Source organism: Podarcis cretensis, assembly GCF_951804945.1.
Source record: "Podarcis cretensis genome assembly, chromosome: 12".
NCBI lineage: Eukaryota > Metazoa > Chordata > Lepidosauria > Squamata > Lacertidae > Podarcis > Podarcis cretensis.
This window is the reverse complement of record NC_137181.1, coordinates 60,352,647-60,374,093: the sequence shown is the minus strand read 5'-3', so window position 1 is coordinate 60,374,093 and position 21,447 is coordinate 60,352,647. Positions and strand designations below refer to the sequence as shown.

At 44.0% G+C, this 21,447-nt stretch overlaps 1 protein-coding gene across 8 annotated transcripts in view; it reads left to right on the top strand.

Moving 5' to 3' along the window:
- TPK1 (thiamin pyrophosphokinase 1) overlaps window positions 1-21,447 on the top strand; it is a 260,760-nt gene that overhangs the window by 218,960 nt on the left and 20,353 nt on the right. The window contains exon 9 of one of the 8 annotated variants that reach the window (XR_013832110.1): window positions 20,060-20,202. The exons of the other annotated variants lie outside the window; for them this stretch is intronic. The gene's annotated coding sequence lies outside the window, so the exon portion shown is untranslated. The remainder of the gene's footprint in view (window positions 1-20,059; window positions 20,203-21,447) is intronic. 8 annotated transcript variants of the gene reach the window in all.

Genomic DNA, 21,447 nt, shown 5'->3' with positions numbered 1-21,447 from the left:
TAGATGCTCTGTTTAGATTAGTTTTCACTGCCTATAAGACTTCTGGGGGAAGAAAACCCCATAGTTTGACATACACTGCCATCTACAGAAAAAGCTGTGCAGGCCGTATAGTATGTCTGCTACTTTTACTAGACTACAAGTGACATCTGTGGTCACAGTGTGTGATGAACCTGCACAGTCAGAACATTTATCAGCTGCATCGTCATGGTCAATAAATGCTAAATTAGAATCTATAAAGTGTGTTTGTCAGTGTACCCATGCACACTGTGGAGCTATTTCTATACTGTTGGGAACCAGAATGAAAATCATTAATTGTTTCAGTGCACCCCGAGGCCTGACCTTACAGCTGTAATGATGTGTTTAATTGTAAACGTATCCCCTTTATGGAGGAAGGTCTGGCTATGCTGCCTGCATCGCTTAGGGCCAACATCATTCCTGAGCAGCTAGGAGCATGGTTTCATGGAGGGGTGCTTTCCATCTTGGGCGTGCTGGCAGGGGAGGGAACGGTAGAGGGCAAGTCTGGCAGGGAAAGCTGGCTTCAGTCTATAGAGAAGCTTCTTTACTGCAGTGATATCCCACTTTCCTCAAGGAGCTCAAGGCAGCATCCATGGTCTCTTCCCCCAACCCCCTAATTTTCTTCTGAGTACAATCCTGTGAGGTAGTTATGCTGAGAAATAAATGACTGATCCAAGGTCACTCAGTGAGCTTCACGGCTGAGTGAAGGTTTGAACCTGGGGGGCCACAGGACTCAAACTCAGGAGTCCCCCAAATGGACCACCAGCAGGCCCAAAGCTCCATTCAGCTGGTCCACAGTGTTGGGATTTCTGGCAGTGCATCCATCACATTAAATATTCATGTTGATGTTAATTGTATTTTATTGCTTGTTTTATTATTATATTGTAATTATAAAAAAATGCAATATATAAGAAATCAAAGAAGCAATAAAAAGACAATTAAAATAAAAAAGCATCCAGCACAGCACATTACAGTTGGTACAAGAGGCAGAAAAATAATTAAGTGGCCTGCTAAGACTCAACAATTTTCAAGTGGTCCACGGGGGGGGGGGGGGGGAGAGAGAGCTTGGGGGCCTCTGCTCTGACTGCTACATCACTAAGCCCACCATCACAGATCCATGCCTTGAAAGGTCTGCGTACTTCTTCAGTGACATTTTTTGCAGCTCTACAATTTAAAACCCACATTTTCTTTGTTTGGGTAAATTGCATCTGAAGAGCTTCCAAATCCCCCCTTTTCTTTGGTTTTTATTTCCTAATCAGTGGTGTTGGGCAGTTGGGATTAACAATATATACTTTGCAGGAGCTCATTTACATATTATCCAAATAGGCTGTGTACAGATTGAGCTGCTAGATTACTATAGAGCTCTCTCTCAGCTATTCTGAATAACTGTTTGGGTATTTTCTCTGTTTTTAAAGCACCAGGATGTCTAAACATCTGGCCCTAGCTCCAAAGTTGGTGGGCAGCAGGGCAGTAGTAGGCAGTTTTCCGGAGACATTGATGCAGGACCCTAAGATTCTCTTGCCCTTCCCACCGCCAAGTTTCTTCAGTGGCACTGGCTAATACGAAGCTCCTGAATATAGTGCATTTTCCTTTGATATAGACAACTTGTTGGTGAATGAAGCCCATAGGCTTCCGTCTTTGCCAGCTGACTGCCAACATTTGGGCGTTCTGCCCACAATGAGCTGCTGAGAAGATATTGGCAATATTGGTAGTTCCAGTTAAAATGGATTGATGATGATGAGTTGTCTTTTTGTTGCTGAGTCTGTGTTTTTGTGATATTCTTAATCAAAATTAAACCTGAAAGGGGACACAATTAAGTACGAAGTGCAGCAGTGTTTTAGGATAATTACGTTGTGGTAATCACCAGCATTTTCATTTTTTATTAAAGTAGTTTGGAACTACTTAAGCATGGCAGTTCCTGTAGCCTGAGATTAGATAAATGGATGCAAATGGGAATTGTAACTGATGAGTGATGGATGATGGCTCTATATGTTTGATACTGTAGACTCTTGTAAATGATTCCTTCCCCATGGAGGACAGAAACCTGTAGGCAACAATTGGAATGTGAAGCACAATCCCTTTAACAGCATACAGGCTATGGAATGCAGCCTGGGAATATTCTCAGGGAGAATCACAATTAATTGATTAAGCTTGCCATTGAAGTCAAGGTGTTTGGTACCACATCACATCAAGATAAGTGTTCAACCCCTGAGGAGTTTGGAAATCAGGTGACTTTTGAAAATTCAGGACAGAGAGGTTATTAAACTGCTGAATTTAATAACCTTTATGTACTTAGCGTCTGATAGTCATCTTACCTATATATCTTGAAAATCTGCCTAGTGCAGAGAGAAGGAGAACTTAAGATTTACAGGTTATATTCAGGTCATTCCACATCAAATCAATGCAAAAAACAAGGGTTTTGTCACACACCATCTCAGATTTTGATGAAACTTGGTGTACACCCTTCCCTTCTGGTTGAAAGAAACCCCCTTGAATTTTCCCCCTCTATCTCAAGTGGTTTTAATTTTATAGCACTTTGAAGTTTCATTAAATCTGTGTTGTTTACCCCTCTTGAGACCCTCGACACAAGATACCCTTGTGTACATTTTATTTTTTCCCTCCATAACCAATGATCAGACCTCTTTGAAATTTTACACAGAGCTCAATAAAATGATGAGGATTTCAGAAAAAAATACGCCAGCACTCAAAAGATTTTATAAATCCCTAAAAAAAATTATAAATGCACTTGTAGCCTAGTTTTTTTGGTGGAAAAACGTGTGAGCATGATGTAACCAAAAGTTTTTGATGTTGAACATTATTGCAAAGACATGCTCTTTCTCAACAAAGAATTAAATTTATGGTTGAAAATTTTATGTTTTTTGGACATCGTAGGGGGGAAATGGCTACTGGGTAGCCATTTTGTACAATTTTCCTACAATCCACAGCTGTAATGGAAAAAAAATAATGAAACAAAGTTGTTCATCTTAAAAATTAAATTTAATATTGGTTATTTTAGAGGGGTTTTCAAAAGTTCAGACTTGTTTTAATTTTGGAATATTTGAATTTGAAGTTATGAAAATTGGCTATCGGGAATAAAAAGAAAAGAAAAAAGAATTTACAGTCAGTAGAACATTAAATGCTGACATGTAAGGAAATAAGACCTAGCAAGAAATATATTCCCCCAAAAATAAAAATTGAGTGTTATATACATCAAATTAGGCTTAAATTATTTAAAAATAATTATTCATTTCAGAAATATTAAAAATATTAGACATTTTAAAAGTGAGGAGGCTGCTGTTTTACTCAGGTACTTCCTATAGGCAGCTGGTTGGCCTCTGTAAAGACAGGATGCTGGTATGGTGGGTTTTCTTAAGTTTTGTGTTCTGATAAAAAATATTAAAGAGATGAGTAACAACTTTAAAACACAATTAAAGTCTTGTTAATAAAGAACAGTAGAATATCTTAAAGCACAAGACCCAAATGCAGTAAACCCAAATTCTGCAACCTTCAAAGATCAGCATTAAACATGAATAGCCCTCCTTAATGTAAGTGCTGGGGTGTGTTAACACAACACAGTGGCAGAGGCATAGCAAGGCTCCCTTGGACCCTTGGCAGGGAGACGCATTCATGCACCTGGAGCTGGGAGAGACCAGAAACTCGGAAAGTTTGTTTTTCATCACCTTTTGTGCTCCGCCAGTGACTTCCTCTGTGGTCACTGAGTGTCAGGGACTGGACTGAAGAGGAGGAGGAGGGGTGGAGGTCGTGTCCCCCCCCCCTTTTGTCTGTAGCTTCCAGGGAAGAGGAAGGCAGTCTCAAATTGCAGCAGGGCTTGGAGGAAGGTGACAGCTCAGAGGCGGGAGAACAGCAGAGTTATGCGGTGTTAGGGGAAGGAGGAGGGGAGACAGAGCAGCCAGCTGACACATCACTGGACAGCATAACCGAACCCCCGTCTCCTAAAATGCACCGTTTGTTAAGGGTGCAAGAACAAAGGGCACAACGACAGTTGGCCACGGGCAGATGCCGTAGAAGCAGGTGTAGTTGTTAGAAGGGGAGGGGGGCAGCTCAGTGTGAGCATCTCTGTCATGGAGGAATGATCGGATTCCTTTGTCTTTCACCGTGATGATAGAATAAATCATAAGTAAGAACTTCCTTGTTTCCTCCCTGATTCTTGGTGCCATCAGGGGGAGGGAGACGATTTCTCGAGCCTGACACTGGGGTCTTCTCTGCTCTGCTCCACATCCCCTCCTCTGTCTGCCTGCCTGCCTCTGCTCACTGTTTTCCCTTCTGCCTCCTTCCTCATCCTGCAACTCTAGCCTGCTCTCTCAGTCTTCCTTCCCTCTGAGCCCTGCTGGGCCCCCCCTTTAGAGCCTGAGAGTCTTGCCCGGCTGCCCAGAGCAGTGGAGGAGTGGCCCAAGGAGGGTGTGGTCAGGTGGGCAGGCTCCTAGCCACTCTAGGGCAGAGTGGAGATGCTCATTTTTGGCGCCACCCTGGACCTGCACAGTGGACAGAATGTTACACATGGCCCAAAATGATCCAGGTTTGATCTCTCACTGACCATTTGTGCCACATTAACTGGGACAGTTTAAAAAAAATGATTCAAATTTTAAATTTACCCTTGTGCATGAGCCAGTAGTCTTGGTTTTGCTTGAATTACTCACACACCAGAACTGACACTTGCAAGACCTGTAAGGAAACTAGCCTGCCACACTAAAATCTATGTGAGTGAAATATTCTGTTCTTTGAACTGCTTTGGAGAAATCCAGCTAAATTACAAAAACTGATGCTACACAGAAAAGAAAAAGACAGGCATACAGTGAAAATGCTGTGGACATTGGGAAAGCACTATGAAATGTGAAGATGAGAAAATGCTTGTGAGCTTTCCCTGCCCCTTGTTGGTTATCTAATAAACCCTTTAGCAAATAGTGTTCATGTATAATACAGATTGCATTCAAGCTGACTGAAAGCTTATTGGAATTTCACATTTTTATATTTGTGTATTCAACGTAACCGTTCCATGTTTGCCTAGAAAGCTTTCATGGACAGAACGTAGCTGAAAGAAAGCACACAAATCAGGGTGAAAACAAGCTTTTGCTTCAAAATCTTTTAATATGCTACATTGCTGCAGAACAGGAACCTGAACTTTCTTTTTCACATTTTCACTGTGGCCTTGAAGACAGGAATGGGGAAGCTTGTTTTATGTGCTTTTTGTATTTCCACAAGGTTGAGCTTTTTCACACATGCAGCAGCAAGCTCAGGTTTGCCACTGAAACAGGAAGGAAGCACTGTCAATCTTATTTCTCTGATTATTGTACCCATATAATTTGAATGCTTGTGGATGTGTTTTCTGCATTCACACTTTGTATTTTTAGCTGTTAAACTGCTCTTCTTTAAGGTGCTACGAGACTCTTTGTTGCTGCTGAAACAAGGTGCATTGAAAAGTGTTAACTTGGCAAATCAGTATATTTCTAGTCCCATTTGCTTAGTCAAAATATGTTCAACAGATGGCTTCTAAACTTGAAGGAGGAGGACTATTTCGGTATTTTCTATTTGATATGGTTTAGTACTTAAATTATTTTTAAATGAAACAAGGAAAGTTCTCCAGTCTCCTTATTAATACTAATTGCAAATGTGCCGTTTTTCTATAATACAGGCTCAGGTTAACTGCACATTTTAACTAAAGATTGGTTTACATTCTGATTTCATGCAGTTTTCCATTTTTTTGGGTAAGCACCTACAGATCAGCCATTTAAAGTCACCTTTGCACTTTGCCCTTCCAGCTGCCCTAACAAAAAGAATGGGTTTCCCTCCCTTCTGTTTGAATCCAGAGAAAGAAATACAAAGAATGGATGGGAAATCAGAAGATGCAGTGTAGATGCCTGCACTGTGAGAGAAATTTCTGTTTGTGGTTCTCCGGAATTGTCTCTGTGTTTGGCTCTGTGTTCCTATTTTATACTGTCATTTTGTGAAATTGGTAGCTCATTAAGTCTGAAAGACTCATCTTACGTTATATCTTCTGGCACTTCCAACACCATCGCCTCACCCTCAATTCTGTTTCTTAGAGTGCTTGGAAAGGGTGTGGAGAGAATCTCTAGATTTCCAGCTTTCATGAAAAGAGTAAGTTCCTAGAAATTATAGAACCATTGATATGAAGCAAGGTTTGCAGATACTGTTCTCTCCCAGGCTAGATCTACACAGCTATATAAAAAAATTGCTCTAAAAACAGTATGGAAAAAAAGTTGTAAAACTCACAATGGAAAAGTGGGTTGCTATTACAGCTCTACAACGCCATCTGGTGTCACATTGTTATAACACATTTATAACATTGTTATTTGATTAATGTAGCTGAGTCCCTACTTGGTTGTTTGAGAAACAATTGTAGGTGAGCCCAAAATCTAAAAATTCAACAGACTGCCATAAAGGAGCCTGGTTTTGCTTCAGTAAGTTTTTCCTGAAGAGCAAAGTTCCAGACACCAGTTCCATTCCACCAGTTTGTAATACCAAAACCAGAATGTGTTTTGTGCATCAAATTATAGTCTTGCTTTTTGAGGGGTAGAGTTTTTTCCACCTTTGGCAGCCTGGTGTTGGTTCACCCCATCCTCTACTTCTTGTTGCTGTTGGGTGTGTTTCTCTCTTATTGACTTCTTGGGCGTCGGCATTCAAAAATATGGCATACTCCACTTCCAGCCTGAAGTGTTACCATCCAGAGTTCTAGCAACTTAGGCTACTGCTTCACCCATATGGGCCACCTCTCATTAGCAGTACTTTTCCCATTTAGAGGGGGAACTCTGCTACCAGGAGTGTCCTCTAACTCTTGGTTAGTTGTTGCATGTTTAACTACCCATTTAATGTTGTCTGCTCTTTGCATACGTCTGGGCTCACTGCTTTGGCAAATTCAGGTGCCATTAATCTCTCCTTAATTTAAAAAATAAATGTTAAAGTTTTGTTCCTAACATACTAGACAATGTAACATTTTTGTGGAGAAAAACTATTTGTTAATGAAGTGTTCTCTGTAATTAAACATCACAACTTTGCTTTATTTGTACTTAATAGGTATAATAATGTTTGCCTATTGCTTTTTGTGGGGGCATCGGGTGTTTAATTAGTCTTTATAAACTGTGTTGAGGTCCCAGGATATGACACAGCACCACAACCAGCAACAGTTCCTGTTAGCATTTTATTAATCAGTGCTGGGTATGGGCTTTGACATTTGCATTGCTTCAGAATAGTCTTCTGCAGTTCTTTTAGAACACATCTTTTTTCCTCGCAAACTTTATTGGCTTTAATTTGTCTTCCTAGCTCTCTGAGTTTAGTTTTGCTTTTTTCTCATTAATATGATTTGCATTTTGGAAAGCTAAAAGCTTTGGCTTTTAGAAGAATTTTAATGTGTGCTAAGTATCTTGTGCATTAAATGTCTCCTGGTTATGCAAGGTAAAGAAATAAACCTAAACCATTAGAACTCTCCATCAAATCCTGAACAGGAAGGAATAATTTCTTTCGCTTTCTTGACTTTCTTGACGACAAATGTGGGGCTTAAAATATAGCAGGGAATTGTATTTCTGTTAACTTTTGTGAACTGTGTTGAGGGCTGTTTGGCTGAAAAGGTGGCATAGAAATAATCTATAACATAGCATATTACATTGCAATATATTCAGCATTTGCCAATTCCTTTGTTTATTCCTCCCTTTTGATAACAAATGCAGGAGTTGAGCTGCAGTTCTTGAGATGCAGAACTGAACTTGATTTCATAATGATGAATCTTAACATTGAATGGGCTATCTTATTACAAACAAACAGAATGCAAAATGGGGAAATTAAAGGGCTCACTTCTTCTGCAAAACCAATACCACAATACCAAAATGCCACTTCTGTCTTCAGGATTTGCATCCATCTGAGTGCCTGTTGATGAGCACAGTCCACGGGAAGAACTTTATGCCTTGCTTGCAGTTTGATCCAACAGGGCAGTTCTTACACTCTTTTACAGCTTGCATATGAGGGCTTGTCCCTACAAATAAGGGTTCTTTGTAAACCTCAGGAACTGCTGAAGAAGTTCAGTCCTCCTCTGGAGAATGGCCTCCATGGGGGTTGGGTGCAACTTTAATATTTCGTACAATTTTAATATTACAGTGGTACCTCGGGTTAAGAACTTAATTTGTTCCGGAGGTCCGTTCTTAACCTGAAACTGTTCTTAACCTGAAGCACCACTTTAGCTAATGGGGCCTCCTGCTGCCACCGTGCCGCCGGAGCACGATTTCTGTTCTCACCCTGAAGCAAAGTTCTTAACCCGAGGTACTATTTCTGGGTTAGCGGAGTCTGTAACCTGAGGTACCACTGTATTGAAGGAAGCAATGGGTTTTGCTCCTACTCCTTCTAGTTAGTTCTTATCCTGTTGCTTCCTTTATCCACTGTGCTGGAAAGCTCAGGTAGACCAGAGTTTGGTGATGCTGTGCAACGGGATTCTGCCAGAGTGCGGGACTGTAGCCTCCTTCTGATTGGCTGTAGGTACAGCTAGTCAGAGGGGGTGAAGTCAGCACTTAGGGAGGGAAAAAGGAAGACAGTTGAGGGTTGGGGTGCGTAAGATCCACTGTGAGGAATATCTCCACCCAGAGAAGGAACTCCTTGGGCTTAGTTTGAAGCTCTTAAGTCTTCTTAGGATTATACAGACAAGAGAAAAGCTGGGAAGCTGAACTGGGGACAGGAGTAGAGAGATGTGAGGGAAGACTCTACTTGCGTCTCTGTTCAGTAAGGAGGAGAGTGATCTTCTGGAAAGAGAAGAATCCCAAACCAGTTATGAGGGGTGTGGTGATCCCCTGGGTCTGCTATAATACTAGAGGAGCCTCAGGAGTGAAAGCTATAAAAGGTTAGGAAACTGATAGAAAGTACCACCTTGTTTAAGAATGCAAGTATTAACACCTAAGCTGTACCATCCCTGCAATTACCGTAGTTTAAGGAAATGAAGAGAATATAAGCTGTACGTTTCCCATCTTGTTTAGAAGCCTATAACATTTTAAGTATGATAAAATTCACTAATTTTGTTAAAATGGGAAGAAAGGAGGCCTGTACATTTATTGGAAAATTGAGTGTGTTGATTATATTTTGGGATCTAACTAACACAATCCAAAATATAAGCCCCTCCCACCTACACTGAACCTGTATGTTGTCACCAACACATGCTAACACAAAATCAAACCAGATTATACAGCACCATACACCAAAACATTTCTGCAGTGTGCAATAGACCAGTGTTTCCCAACCTTTTTGCGACCGTGGCCCCCTTCCAACCTTGTTTCCTTCCTGTGCCCCCCACCCCGTCCTACCGGTAGAAAGGTAGCTATTTAAATGTTTTGTTTGTAAATAGAACATGTTTGTTTAGAATTTTATAATATATACAAAATACAATTACATAAAATGGTAAGGACATGATGAAATATTGTTGAAGCAGAAAAACAGATCTGGAAGGGACCCCGGGGTCATCCTTCTAGTGCAACCCCCTCAACATAGGAAACTCTACTGAAGCATCCATGGCAGATGGCCTTCCAACCCAGAAGCGTAGCCGGGGGCAGGGGGGGCGCCCCTGGTGGGACTTACCTTGGGGGCGGCACATCAGAGCCCCAGGCAGACAAGCAGGTCCCCTTGCCCAGCCCTTCCTATTGCCACCCCACACCACACTTACCTGACCTGGGGGTTCTGGATTTCGGGCTCTATGGGTCAAAACAGGAGCCTCTGCAGTCGCCCTCTCCCCCCGGAAACAAACCAGAACTGCTCCAAGAAAATTCACCTGGAAAAAGGAGGGCTGGGCCCTGGAGGGGTGCCCCTTACCCACTTCTGATTGGCCAAGCCGATAGCCAGCTAATCAGGATTTTTTTTAAAAAAATCATAGAATCATAGAATCCTAGAGTTGGAAGAGACCACAAGGGCCATCGAGTCCAACCCCCTGCCAAGCAGGAAGCAAAATCTCCACTTCTCACTTCCCTTTGTGGCCCCCTAGCCTCATGCTGTGATCCCATTTGCTCAATTTTTGCCTTTGGCCCCCTTGGAATATCCTGGGGCCCTCCAGGGGGTCACATGCCCCCAGTTGGGAAACAAAGGGGGGGAGGCTATTCTTTATCTTCCTAATGACTGTATTGGTTACGACTGGAAAAAGAAGGAACTTAATAACTGCAGAAATGCAGTTTGTTCCTAGGCTTGCATCTCTATTTAGGTGGCCTAATGTTGCTGGTGAGCAGGCGCTTCAAGAACACTCCTACCAGCCAAGGCCTGTGTGAGAGAGAAATCATCTCCCCAAAGTGGATTTAGATGAGCTGAACTGAGCTGGAGAGGTATTAGCTGAGGGCTGTCATTAAGAAAAGGCAATGTTCTGTTATAGCTTTTTCTGCTGTACCTGTCCCATATCCTTAAGAGCTGATCACCTGTGAAAAGTTAGATAAGTACCCCCTCACCCTCCAGGTGCCTCACAGTGCTCACAGTATCTGTATGCTGTGAATGAAAATGAACAGCAACCATATTAATTGTTCCCACTGATTTCATTGTTTTCAGCAAAACCTGCTAGGTGAGAGCGGCTGATATGTGAGGGCAAAGACCATTTTTAAGAACAAGGTGTCTCTGTTTTGTGAGGTACCAATGGATATGGACAGAACCAGCCCACCCATGATGCAAGGGGAAGCAGCCCCCTCAGGTAGTCTAAAGTGCAGGAGGCAGTGCTCTGCCCCCCTCCACCTCCAAAAGGGAGGAGTTCTGGCACACAGTCCCCAGCCAGAGAACCTGAGTGGGCGGCAAGACTTAGAGGAGTTCCTTGGCTCCCACTGAGTTTGCTGCGCGCTGATTGCTGCTCCCCCCCCCCCCCGTGGTGCCCTGGTAATCGCTGCACTCAGTGGGAGCCAGGGCACGCTTCCAAGTGCTGACCTGTTTTCATACAAGGCAGTATAAACAGTTACTACTGGATCACTTAAGCCAGCTGTAAAAAGGCCTGCATGTGTAGAATGGGGATTTAAGAAAATACATTCCTGCCAGCCACCACAGAATTATGATAAAACTGTTTTGCAAGGTATTAAATATCTGAAAATGCGAGGCAAAGCACAACAGCTTGGATTGCCTTCTGTTTCCTTTTCTATTTATTTAGCGTGTGCACTTTGTCCTTAATTTAATAACTCTGCATTCACTTCTGTTTTTCTAACACAGTGTTGCCTTCTGCAGCTACAGAATTCCATTTTCCCTTGGCTCTGGTTTGAGGCAGTGACAAGGAACAATAAAGAAAACCCAAACCCAAACTGAAAAGGTCCTAAATAATCTTAAAGTGAATTAAGTACTTATCTATATGGCACCATCAGGGTCCATCTGGGTATCACCAATGTGGGTGCCTGCTTTTATACCTTCTATGGTGCCCACAAAGGGTCTCAAAAGATAGCACTTCAAAAACCCTCTTCATACTTAGTTCATATTTGTACCAGTTTAGCCTCTCTTGCATTGAACATGTCTAAATATCATTGGATGCCAGGATTAGACACCCATTTGGCCTTCTGTTCTGAACAAAGGAGAACTACAAAGCTCTCTCTGGGAGCAAATGCGGCAGTAGCTGATGGCGGTAACTTTTCTGCCCCCTGATGGCGTGGCTGAGGGAGGAGCATACCCAAATCATTTTGTGGTCCTGTTTCTTTTTATTTGCTTTTGGACATGGCTGCCATTTTGTGTTTTGCCACAGCAGCCAGTTTGTGACCGGTGCCCATGACACTGACAGATGTGACCACTTGCCCATGTAAGAAGAATAAACAGGTCCGTGTCCTAAATAGAATGCAGTCAAAAATAGACAGTGGGGAAAACAAACGGGAAAGGGGAGGAATGGGAGGGATGAATATGGAGCTCAACGGGAGAGAAAGAAAAGTTGGCACTGCATCCCTGTTCAAGGAGAGAATTCCATAAATAGGGAAGAAAAAGAGAATTCACTTTGTGAATTTGGAATTTACCAGATGGAGGGGGACGCCATTCCTGATAGGGATGACTCCCCCTACTGGAGACAGGCAGGGTCTTCAACTTGCAACGTCCTCCCAGAGAAGAGGCATCATCCTGTCTTTCCACACTGACCCTGCTTGCTGCAAGGGATGCTTTGGGCCTTCGTGTCTCTTTCTCTGTGTGGAGAAAAATGCTTGCTTGAGTGCTTCTTTTATGTGGATTTTCCCTTTGTTCTAGTCCTCTCATTCATGCTGTTTGCTAGATCACCTTTCTGAGTGAGTTTTTCACTCTGTTTTCCTGTTGGATGCCCCCCCCCCCAGCTTCTTCATTTCTATTTCAATCTCTTTGTGTTTCTCTCCCCTCCCCGTCCCCACTCTAGTGTCTGGGGAAGGGAAGAGGATAGGGGGCAGCTGGATTCTGACCTGATTGTCAGTCAGGCACAGGAGGAATTGTCTAGAGGCGACAGGGCCAGGAGCTTGTGTTTCCCGCCCAAAATGGAACACCATTTTGTTTCAACAACTCATCATTTCTTCAGGAGGCCCCAATAGCTCCTAGAGATGTGATTGCTGCACCTGTTGGTCTAGTGACTTTCACACTCTCTGTGCTCTCTGCCTGCCTCGAGTGGCTGAATTGTTGCTGCACCTTCAGGTCCCAGCACAAATTGGGAGTTTGAGCAACAACTGCAGTGTGTTCAGTTGCATTCATTTCCTGTGCGCAGAATGACTTTGCCTCAGTAGGGCAGCCTCTCTCCTCACGATGTTGGCACAATGGAGGAGGCCTAGACATTTTGAGATCCCAGGCAAGCAGCCTTGGGTGATTCTCCAGGTTCTTTGACAGAACAGGCAGGGATGAGCATGGAAGCCCCCCCCCCTCGAAATTTCCCCAGACTGCTTTCTTGGATGAAGGGGTTGATTTCCACAGAGATTAATTATTCCCTCTGCGGGTTTTTACACCTGGACCAGCTTGCTTCGTCACCATAACAGTAAATGCATGTACAAGCAGTCCACACGCAGCCACAGGGGAAAGAGGGGCTATTCACCACACAAAGCCCCCCTCGTGCCCCTCGCATCCAAGGTCCCAGGAGCCCTTTCTGGTTGACCCTCCCTTGCCACCAAAACACGCTAAGACATCTGTTCCTCAGGCAGTAGTTCAACAGGAGACGTCGCTTCTACTCCCCAGGTCTCCGGGCGCCACTGCAGCCCAGTGGGTGGCCTCTGGGGAACTGCCTGAAAGAGAGGGAGCTCTCAGAAGAGGAAGTGATTGAGGTTAAGAAGCAACCTGGGGGGTTCTCTGCTGAGGTTTTTATGCCTTTCTTTAAAAAGCCTGTCAGGTGCTGCAATTGCCAGAGGAAGAGACAGCCCCCCCCCCGAATCCCCTACGGGGCCCTTGGAAGCAACCAAAGCTCTTCCTGCCACAGCAGCTAAGCCTGTCTCTGTTCCCTTCCCCAAGGCCTTTGAGAAACCTTGGGATGCGGAATGAGGAACCCCCACACAGAGCTTAGGCTCCTTGCAAATGGGGAAAGAAACATGCTATTGTATCTTTCCAGATAAGTTTATGAATCACCTCAGAGGTCCAGTGATTATCCACCATGGTGGTCCTGGCTTCATCCTTGGTACTCCCTTCAGAAGGCGAAGGGGTCCCAGGTATCCATGTGAGAAGAGTGGAAGCGTCCCTGAGGCCTGCATTCGAGGCCAATGCTTGTGCCTTTCAGGTTTCCACCACCTTCTCTGTATTTATGTGTTTAAAGCAGTGAGCTGTAGAGATGAGATCACATGCAGTTATTCCCAAGTTTATTAAGGATCCCTTGAAGAAGATGACCTGTGCTTCAGCATTGGCTGCAGACCCTTCCATGGACACTCTGCCATTGATGCATGGTCCTTAGCTACTTCCACAGTGGCCTACAAGAAAATCTGGTTATGACAGTGGGGTGTTGACACTGCGTCACAATCCTTTATGATCTCATTACCTTTTCAGGGTCCGAACTCTTTGGGGAATCTCTGGAACCTCACCTGGTGGATACTAGGGATAAGAAGAAGGCCCGATCTTCCGCCAACAAGCCTAAGGAAAAGTCATGTCAGACTCAGTTTTTCATACTTCCCAACAATTTCCCAAGTCTTGTCCCTTCTTTTCCATTCAGAATAGAGGGGGTAGACAGGATGGGGTGCTCCCTGCCCCTCCTCCTTCAGATCAGGAAAGTCTTCCTCAGCATCCTCAAGGCCCCCAAAAGAGGGGAGAAAAATACTTCTGCCTGACTTAGCTCCCAGTAAATCTGCCTTCCCAGGGGGTGTAATGCTGCCCGCCTTTGTTCACCGGTGGGCAGGTGGATGCTGGAGATAGTATTGATAGTACGCTCTTGAGTTTGCTCCTCTTCCACAAGACATCTTCATCCCTTTTCCTTGCTTAAGGCTTCAAGAGAAAAATCAGATACTCCTACTGGCGACACATCATTTGTTGAAAATAGGGACAATCAAACCAGCAGGTCACTCTCAGAGCAAGTCAGGGGTTTATTCAGTCTTCTTTCTGGTGCCATATTATAAAATATATCAAGAATACAGATAGATCAGATGACTGAAAATTAAACAGCTACAAAGCTACAAAGGACTGCCGGAGAGACCTGAGAGTCAAGCTGAATCTCTGCTTGAAGAATGTTCCTCAGCTTTGAGGTCAGTTGAGGTCAGTTGGGCCTCTGTGAAACAGGGGGAGGGATGATCTCAGTGACCAGGCTGGGCCATAAGGGTTCAGGCAGCCCTAAGATATCCTGGTCCCAAGTTATTCAGGACTTGGTAGCATCTAAGCAGCTGGTGCAGATGTTTTTGCAGAGGTGTCATGTGCTGTTGGCAGTCTGCCCCCATCTAAAAACTGTTCCAGTTCCCTGACAAGTTGTTTCCTTGGTTGGAAAATGTTAAGGGAGAGTTGTATTTTGTTTTGTTTTGCATGTAGGGGACCATTCAGATCATTCAGAAATGCAGTTCACCTGCTGTCTGAAATGGCAGAGCCCAGCAGGTGCTGCATTGCACAGCTCTTCCAACCGCACATTTCAATTCCACGCCTGATGTGGCTAGTGCACCACTTGAACTGGCCTAATCTCTGTGAGCAACCTCCTTTATTATGTTTACAAACATGATTGTAATGTAATTAAAGATTAAATTACAGATTGTTTTAGAAAAATTTTCATTAATTTGTGCAATTCTGGAGACCAAGCAAACCAAAATAAAACATGCCATGGACATTTCCCATGTAGCAAAGAGAAAGCAGACCACAACTGGCTTTTTTTTATTTAAAACAATTGTCTGGAAATCAGCGCAATCAATTATGGATGTTTAATATAATTTCAAAGGTCATTTCTGCAAAAGCCAAGATAATGCTGCCTTTAACTGCTGCTGTGATTTGCTAGAGAAGGACAATTAACAGTCCGTGCTTAATAGCAGGCCTGTTTGGACTCCCCTCTGTTCAGAAATCAGTGTTGTGGGTTGATTAAAAAGCTTAAATCCACTCCTGGATTCCAAAGAAAATGGACAGGAACCGGGGGAGGGGGGATGGTAAAAAGTTGAGTAACTAATACTGTATTCAAAATGGAAATGAGCTTCCCTTGCTTATTTCCCTGCTTTCTCTTCTTCCTTTCCTCCTTTTAAATGTTTGTCCTTCTCCATCTTGTGGGATGTACCATATTTTACGCCCTATAGGACACATTTTTTCCAAAAATGAAGGGGAAATCTGTGTGCGTCCTATGGGGTGAATGCAGGCTTTCGCTGAAGCTTGGAGAGCGAGGGGGTCGGTGCGCACCGACCCCTCTCGCTCTCCAGGCTTCAGGAAGCTATCAGCAAGCCTGGGGAGCCCGCGGGAGTTCCCGCAGAGCTCCCTAGGCTGCGGATAGCAGCCTGCTGCCTGGAGTGCGGGGCAGACATCCGCAGCCCAGGGAGCCTTGCGGGAGTTCCTGCAGGGCTCTGCTGCAGCCACAGCTGGGGGGGGGGATAATTTTTTTTTCTTTATTCCCCCCCCCCAAAAAAAAACCTAGGTGCGTCCTATAGGGAGAAAAATACGGTAATTGCATGTGGTTTGTTTGTGTTATTCAGTAAATCCATAAAGAACGTTTAGATAGAGGAAACAAATAACCTGGATGCATGCAGAGTGTGCCACCAAAGAGTTTGTGCTCCCCCTGCCCATCATTTTTAGCACTGTATGAAATAATTAAGCAACTTCTGTATGGCAGACGCACAGTGGCATGTGACCCTCCAAGCAGATTATAGCCCCCTATGTGTAACTTGTATCAAATGCTTGGACAATCATGCTGTCTACTACTGGAGCCTGTCTTCACATGCAGGGAAGTCCCTCACTCACTGAGGGTTTGAGACCCATCAGCTACCCTCACCTGGTTTAGCCAGCCATTCAAAGCTGTTCCTGGGGTGTGGCTGCTGTTGAATGCTGACAGCATCTAGAGGTACTACCCCCTCCCCGAACACCCCATACAGTAGAGGGAAGTGAGGGGCAAATGGGGCTTGTCAACCTGGGAAGGTAGCCCATTTTGAAGAAGAAATACTCTGATCCTAAACCTTCACTGTAAACCCTGTGCTTATCCAAAGTGGAGTCCCTCAGATGGTTGGATGGCACCTTGTATGCCTCCTTTCAGCAACTCCTGCAGCCAAGCTGGTGCCAAAAGTCTTGCTCTGCTTTCCAAGGCCGAGGGGTGGTGGTCTTGACATCTGGGCAGTCTAGGACCTTCATATACACGATTCCGGCTTGTGGCCTGGTGAGGTCACTCCAGTGCTTTGAATTCATCCCTCCATTGTCTCTCAAGACAAATGGGCGTCAACAACAGCAGGAGGGGCATCATGTAAGGCAAAGGGGCTATGTTTCAATTTGTTGGATCACAAATTGGTTTGTTGGTTTGCTCGTTATTATTTAGATAATTTATAGATCACTTGATATTTCAAAGAAATTATCTAAGCAGTTTGCAACATTCAAAAAATATCAAAAACAGAAGTCAAATCAAAAGAATACAGTAAGTAAAGGTTAAGGACCCCTGGACAGTTAAGTCCAGTCAATGGCGACTATGGGGTGCGGTGCTCATCTCACTTTCAGGCCGAGGGAGCCGGCGTTCATCCACAGACAGCTTTCTGGGTCATGTGGCCAGCATGACTAAACTGCTTCTGGTGCAACAGAACACCGTGACGGAAACCAGAGTGCGTGGAAACGCAATAAGAAACATACATTTTAGAGCATTTTAGAGCAGACAACAATTAGATAACTCCATGTGGTGTGTGGTATGATTAACTGTAGTTAACCAGATACAGTGGTACCTCAGGTTACATACGCTTCAGGTTACATATGCTTCAGGTTACAGACTGTGCTAAGCCAGAAATAATGCTTCAGGTTAAAAACTTTGCTTTAGGATGAGAACAGAAATTGTGCTCTGGTGGCACAGTAGCAGCAGGAGGCCCCATTAGCTAAAGTGGTGCTTCAGGTTAAGAACAGTTTCAGGTTAAGAACGGACCTCAGTGAACATTAGGTTGTTTCTAAATTCAACTTTTCGGTTTCTTTGACATTAAAAACAACCAGAAAGTGAATGTTAGCACTAATGAAAGGTTCCACACAGTTTTTGCCTTGTAGCACCTTCATTTCTGTGCCAAAATTTCACAATTGTGGAGATGAAGCCTAGGAATGAGAGCTGTAGTCTTGCTTCTTAGCTGTTGGCTTTTCAGTGAGTTTGCCAGCTGACAATTAATTACAATGTCTGATGCTGGGAACTGGCTCAGGACCAAAGCCTCTCATTGTACATCAACCACCAACGGAGATTTTCAGATGGAAACAAAGTTTTGCCACTGCTATAGCTGTGAGCTGATATTCTTTTTCCTGCCTTTCTTTCCTTTTTTCAGTAGCATTCTTTTCTCACAGTCTAAACAGTATTAATGCCTGACAAGAGGACATCTCAAATGATAGAAAAGCATTGTGCTTGAGTTTATATGAACATTCTATCTGTGGAGGAAACTCTACAATGCTTCACTCGCACAAGCAGGCACTAAACATGACTGCATGAACTGCCCTGTAGATTCTCCCATGTTGCACATTGCCCAGGTGAACCCCCGAGCAGCATGGCCCAAGTTCAGCAAGCACAATAGTTGTGTTAGTATGGATTTGACCACACAACCCAAACTATTTCAGCTGTTCTGGCTAATGAAGCTACTTCTAAGATAGCATTTCTCATGACTCTGTATGATTCATGACCCCTCTTTGAGCACCCCAGATTTAACAAACCAAAGAATGGCAAAGCAGTTCAATTGACAGTACAGTATCATTTCCTAAGATTTGTGTCAGAACTTATGAATACAGCAGGTCTTCGAGCCAAGGTGCAGTTTGCAGCGAGGGCTTATTTCACACAGTATGCTGCTTGATTAATCAAAAACGTGTTGACTTAGTTATCCTCATTGAAAATGTTGCTATGAAGTGATATGGAAGTTCTGTGCCTCATGATCACACTGCTAGTTAGCACTTGATGGATGATGGATGAGTGATGCTTGTAGTCATGTATGCACTAAGCACAAAGGTGCAGTTGACACTTGACTTAATAGAAAATGGGTAGGGTTTTCTGTTTTTGTTTTCATTTAAGCAGCATGATCAAATGTTTACCTATTGCCATAGGTCACTCCAGGCATTTCTTATATCTTGATACCTACTAGAGGCAAAAGTGGATTTAGCATGGTGCAGTAAGTAGAGTGCTAGACTAGGACAGGCATGACCCAGGTTCGTATCCTCACTCAGCCATGAAGCTCACTGGGCAACATTGGGCCTATTGCTCTCTCTCAGTTTAACTGCTCCACAGGGTTTTGTAAGGTTAAAATGGCGGGGTGTGAGGAACCATGCATGTTACAAAAGTGGGATACAAATACATACAATTGGACTATATATTCTATAGACTTATATCTCGATAGTTGACCAAATGAACTTCAAGGCAGCTTACAACATGTTAGCAACCCTGTGCACATTTACTTGAAAGTAAATCCCAGTGTTCTGAGGTAAATTTGTTCAGGACTGCACACTAAAATATACATGGAAGTACTCTGTACCCTTGTGCTGTTAAAGGTAAAGGGTAAAGGTACCCCTGCCCGTACGGGCCAGTCTTGACAGACTCTGGGGTTGTGCGCCCATCTCACTTAAGAGGCCAGGGGCCAGCGCTGTCCGGAGACACTTCCGGGTCACGTGGCCAGCGTGACATCGCTGCTCTGGCGAGCCAGAGCCGCACACGGAAACGCCGTTTACCTTCCCGCTGGTAAGCGGTCCCTATTTATCTACTTGCACCCGGAGGTGCTTTCGAACTGCTAGGTTGGCAGGCGCTGGGACCGAGCAGCGGGAGCGCACCCCGCCGCAGGGATTCGAACCGCCGACCTTTCGATCGGCAAGTCCTAGGCGCTGAGGCTTTAACCCACAGCGCCACCTGCGTCCTTGTGCTGTTGGCAGAGGTCAAAATGACTTCTGTAGTTATGGTGCAACTTTCGGTTACTAACTAGAGCGGGGGGGGGGGGCTAATCAGAGTTTTTGTCCCGGGTGAAGTCTCCAGAGGGGCACCATTGAGCCTCCCATCCTGTGTATAAGTGTACACAAATGGGGGGGGGGTGCCAGACTGGGTCTTTGACTCTGGTGAAATAAAGCCTAGTTTTGCCCCTGGGTGTGGGGATCCCACAGCTGGTCCTTCTCTGCCTGATGACTGTTAACAGGCTACTTTTCCTCTTTCCACATTGTTCCTGGGAGTGGGGGCATAGAATTTCCTAAAGTTCCTTGGGACTGTGCCTAGGCCAGAATGTCCTTCCGCTTGCTTAGCTAGTCTCCAGTGCGCTCATTGTTGCAGTCCCGATACATATTTCCATAGCAAGAAAACTTTCTTAGTTCTTTGCTACTTAAAAAGGAAATTGGGACAATGTTATTCATGTGCTAATGACTGCCTATTCAGCTTGACACTTACTTATTCCAAAACTTGACATTTAGTTTAATGGGCACTGATGGGCATATCATCTCTGCAAGTACCGTGAATTGAAGATGTCTATGTTGGCCAAAAGTCACTGTGGTGAGCAGAAACTTGAGTATACACTTTTTTCCTTTCACCTCTTAGAAACCCGAGTTTTCTCCAAGGCAGCCCCCAGTGAAGGCAAGGGTGGGTTTTTGCCAGAACTCCCTTACTGACAAAGTACCCAGCACTCCAACAGAGCAGCTATTATGATGTTTCCTGAGAAACTTGGATCTCACAAGCAGATGGTCAACCTGTGTCTGGACCATACCTGCTCTTGTATGTAGGGCTAAGAATGTATTAATTACATTTTTGTACAACTCAGGGCTGCATTCATGAGGGCTGTCCATTGATGTATGTCAAGCAACCCCACATTCTCCACAAATGGAGCAGAGCAGCATTTCATCCGTACCAAATAATTGTTGGTATTCTGACACATAGCATCACATCATATCTGCAAGAATGATGGGCTGTAGCATAAAACATGACAAGACTAATGGAACATAACATGGATTATTACAATTTTTACTACTATGGTAAGCTCAAAGAATTGTCTACTTTACATGCACATGGTGCTGTTTTATTGGGAAAAGGCCTGGCTGAATGGTAGAGCACATGCTTTGCATTCCAAAGGTTTGAGTTTCCTTCCCCCTCCATCTCTGGGAACAGGCCAGGCAAAGAGCTCTGCCTGAAGATATTCTCACAATATTCATGAGAGGATACCAAAATGTATGAGAGAGGTAACAATAGGGATGAGAGCCCTGATGTGGGATGGGATTGTGTGGCAATACAATGGAGAGAATAGTGGGAGAGAAATAAATTTTCTGGCCCAGCCTTTGGGTATGAACTTCCAATTCCTCCTCTGCACATAGGTATGACCTGCTGACTCTTAAATCTATCAGAAGGCTAGCACTGAACTGGCAGGTTCTAAATCCATGATTCATACAGGTGTGGGAAGTCTTAAGTGGAATCATTTTTGTGATTTCAGAAATTGTATTGCTTATAATTTTCCCTGCTTTTCTAGCTCTGCAGAGGTTTCACTGCTGGGGGATGCAATGTGCTACTGGCAGGCACAGGAGTGATAAAATATATTAACCAAAGGCTTCTATAAATTTTTGGAAGGCTCCTATTTGTTTAATCGTAGCTCAGGTGTACCAGGACTGCTATGCGCAATACAGACATAAGAAAGAATGATGAAAAGATTATATTAATGCCATGATGAATTATCACTGTTTTGTAGATGCATAAAATAAAGCTACATGTTGTCATAAACTTGCACATTTTTCCAGAGAGTCCTTTTAGAAGGAGAGGTTCAGCAGCGCATTCTGGCCCTGTGCTCCACCATCATCCCAGTGACACAACTGTTTCTCCCTCCACACAATATCACTATTAGTATAATAACTGGGGGAGGGGGGAGAGTTGATTTAAGGCCACTTTTAAATCAAGAGCTGGTAGTTGTTAACCTTTTCCTCTGTCCCACGGAGGCACCAAGT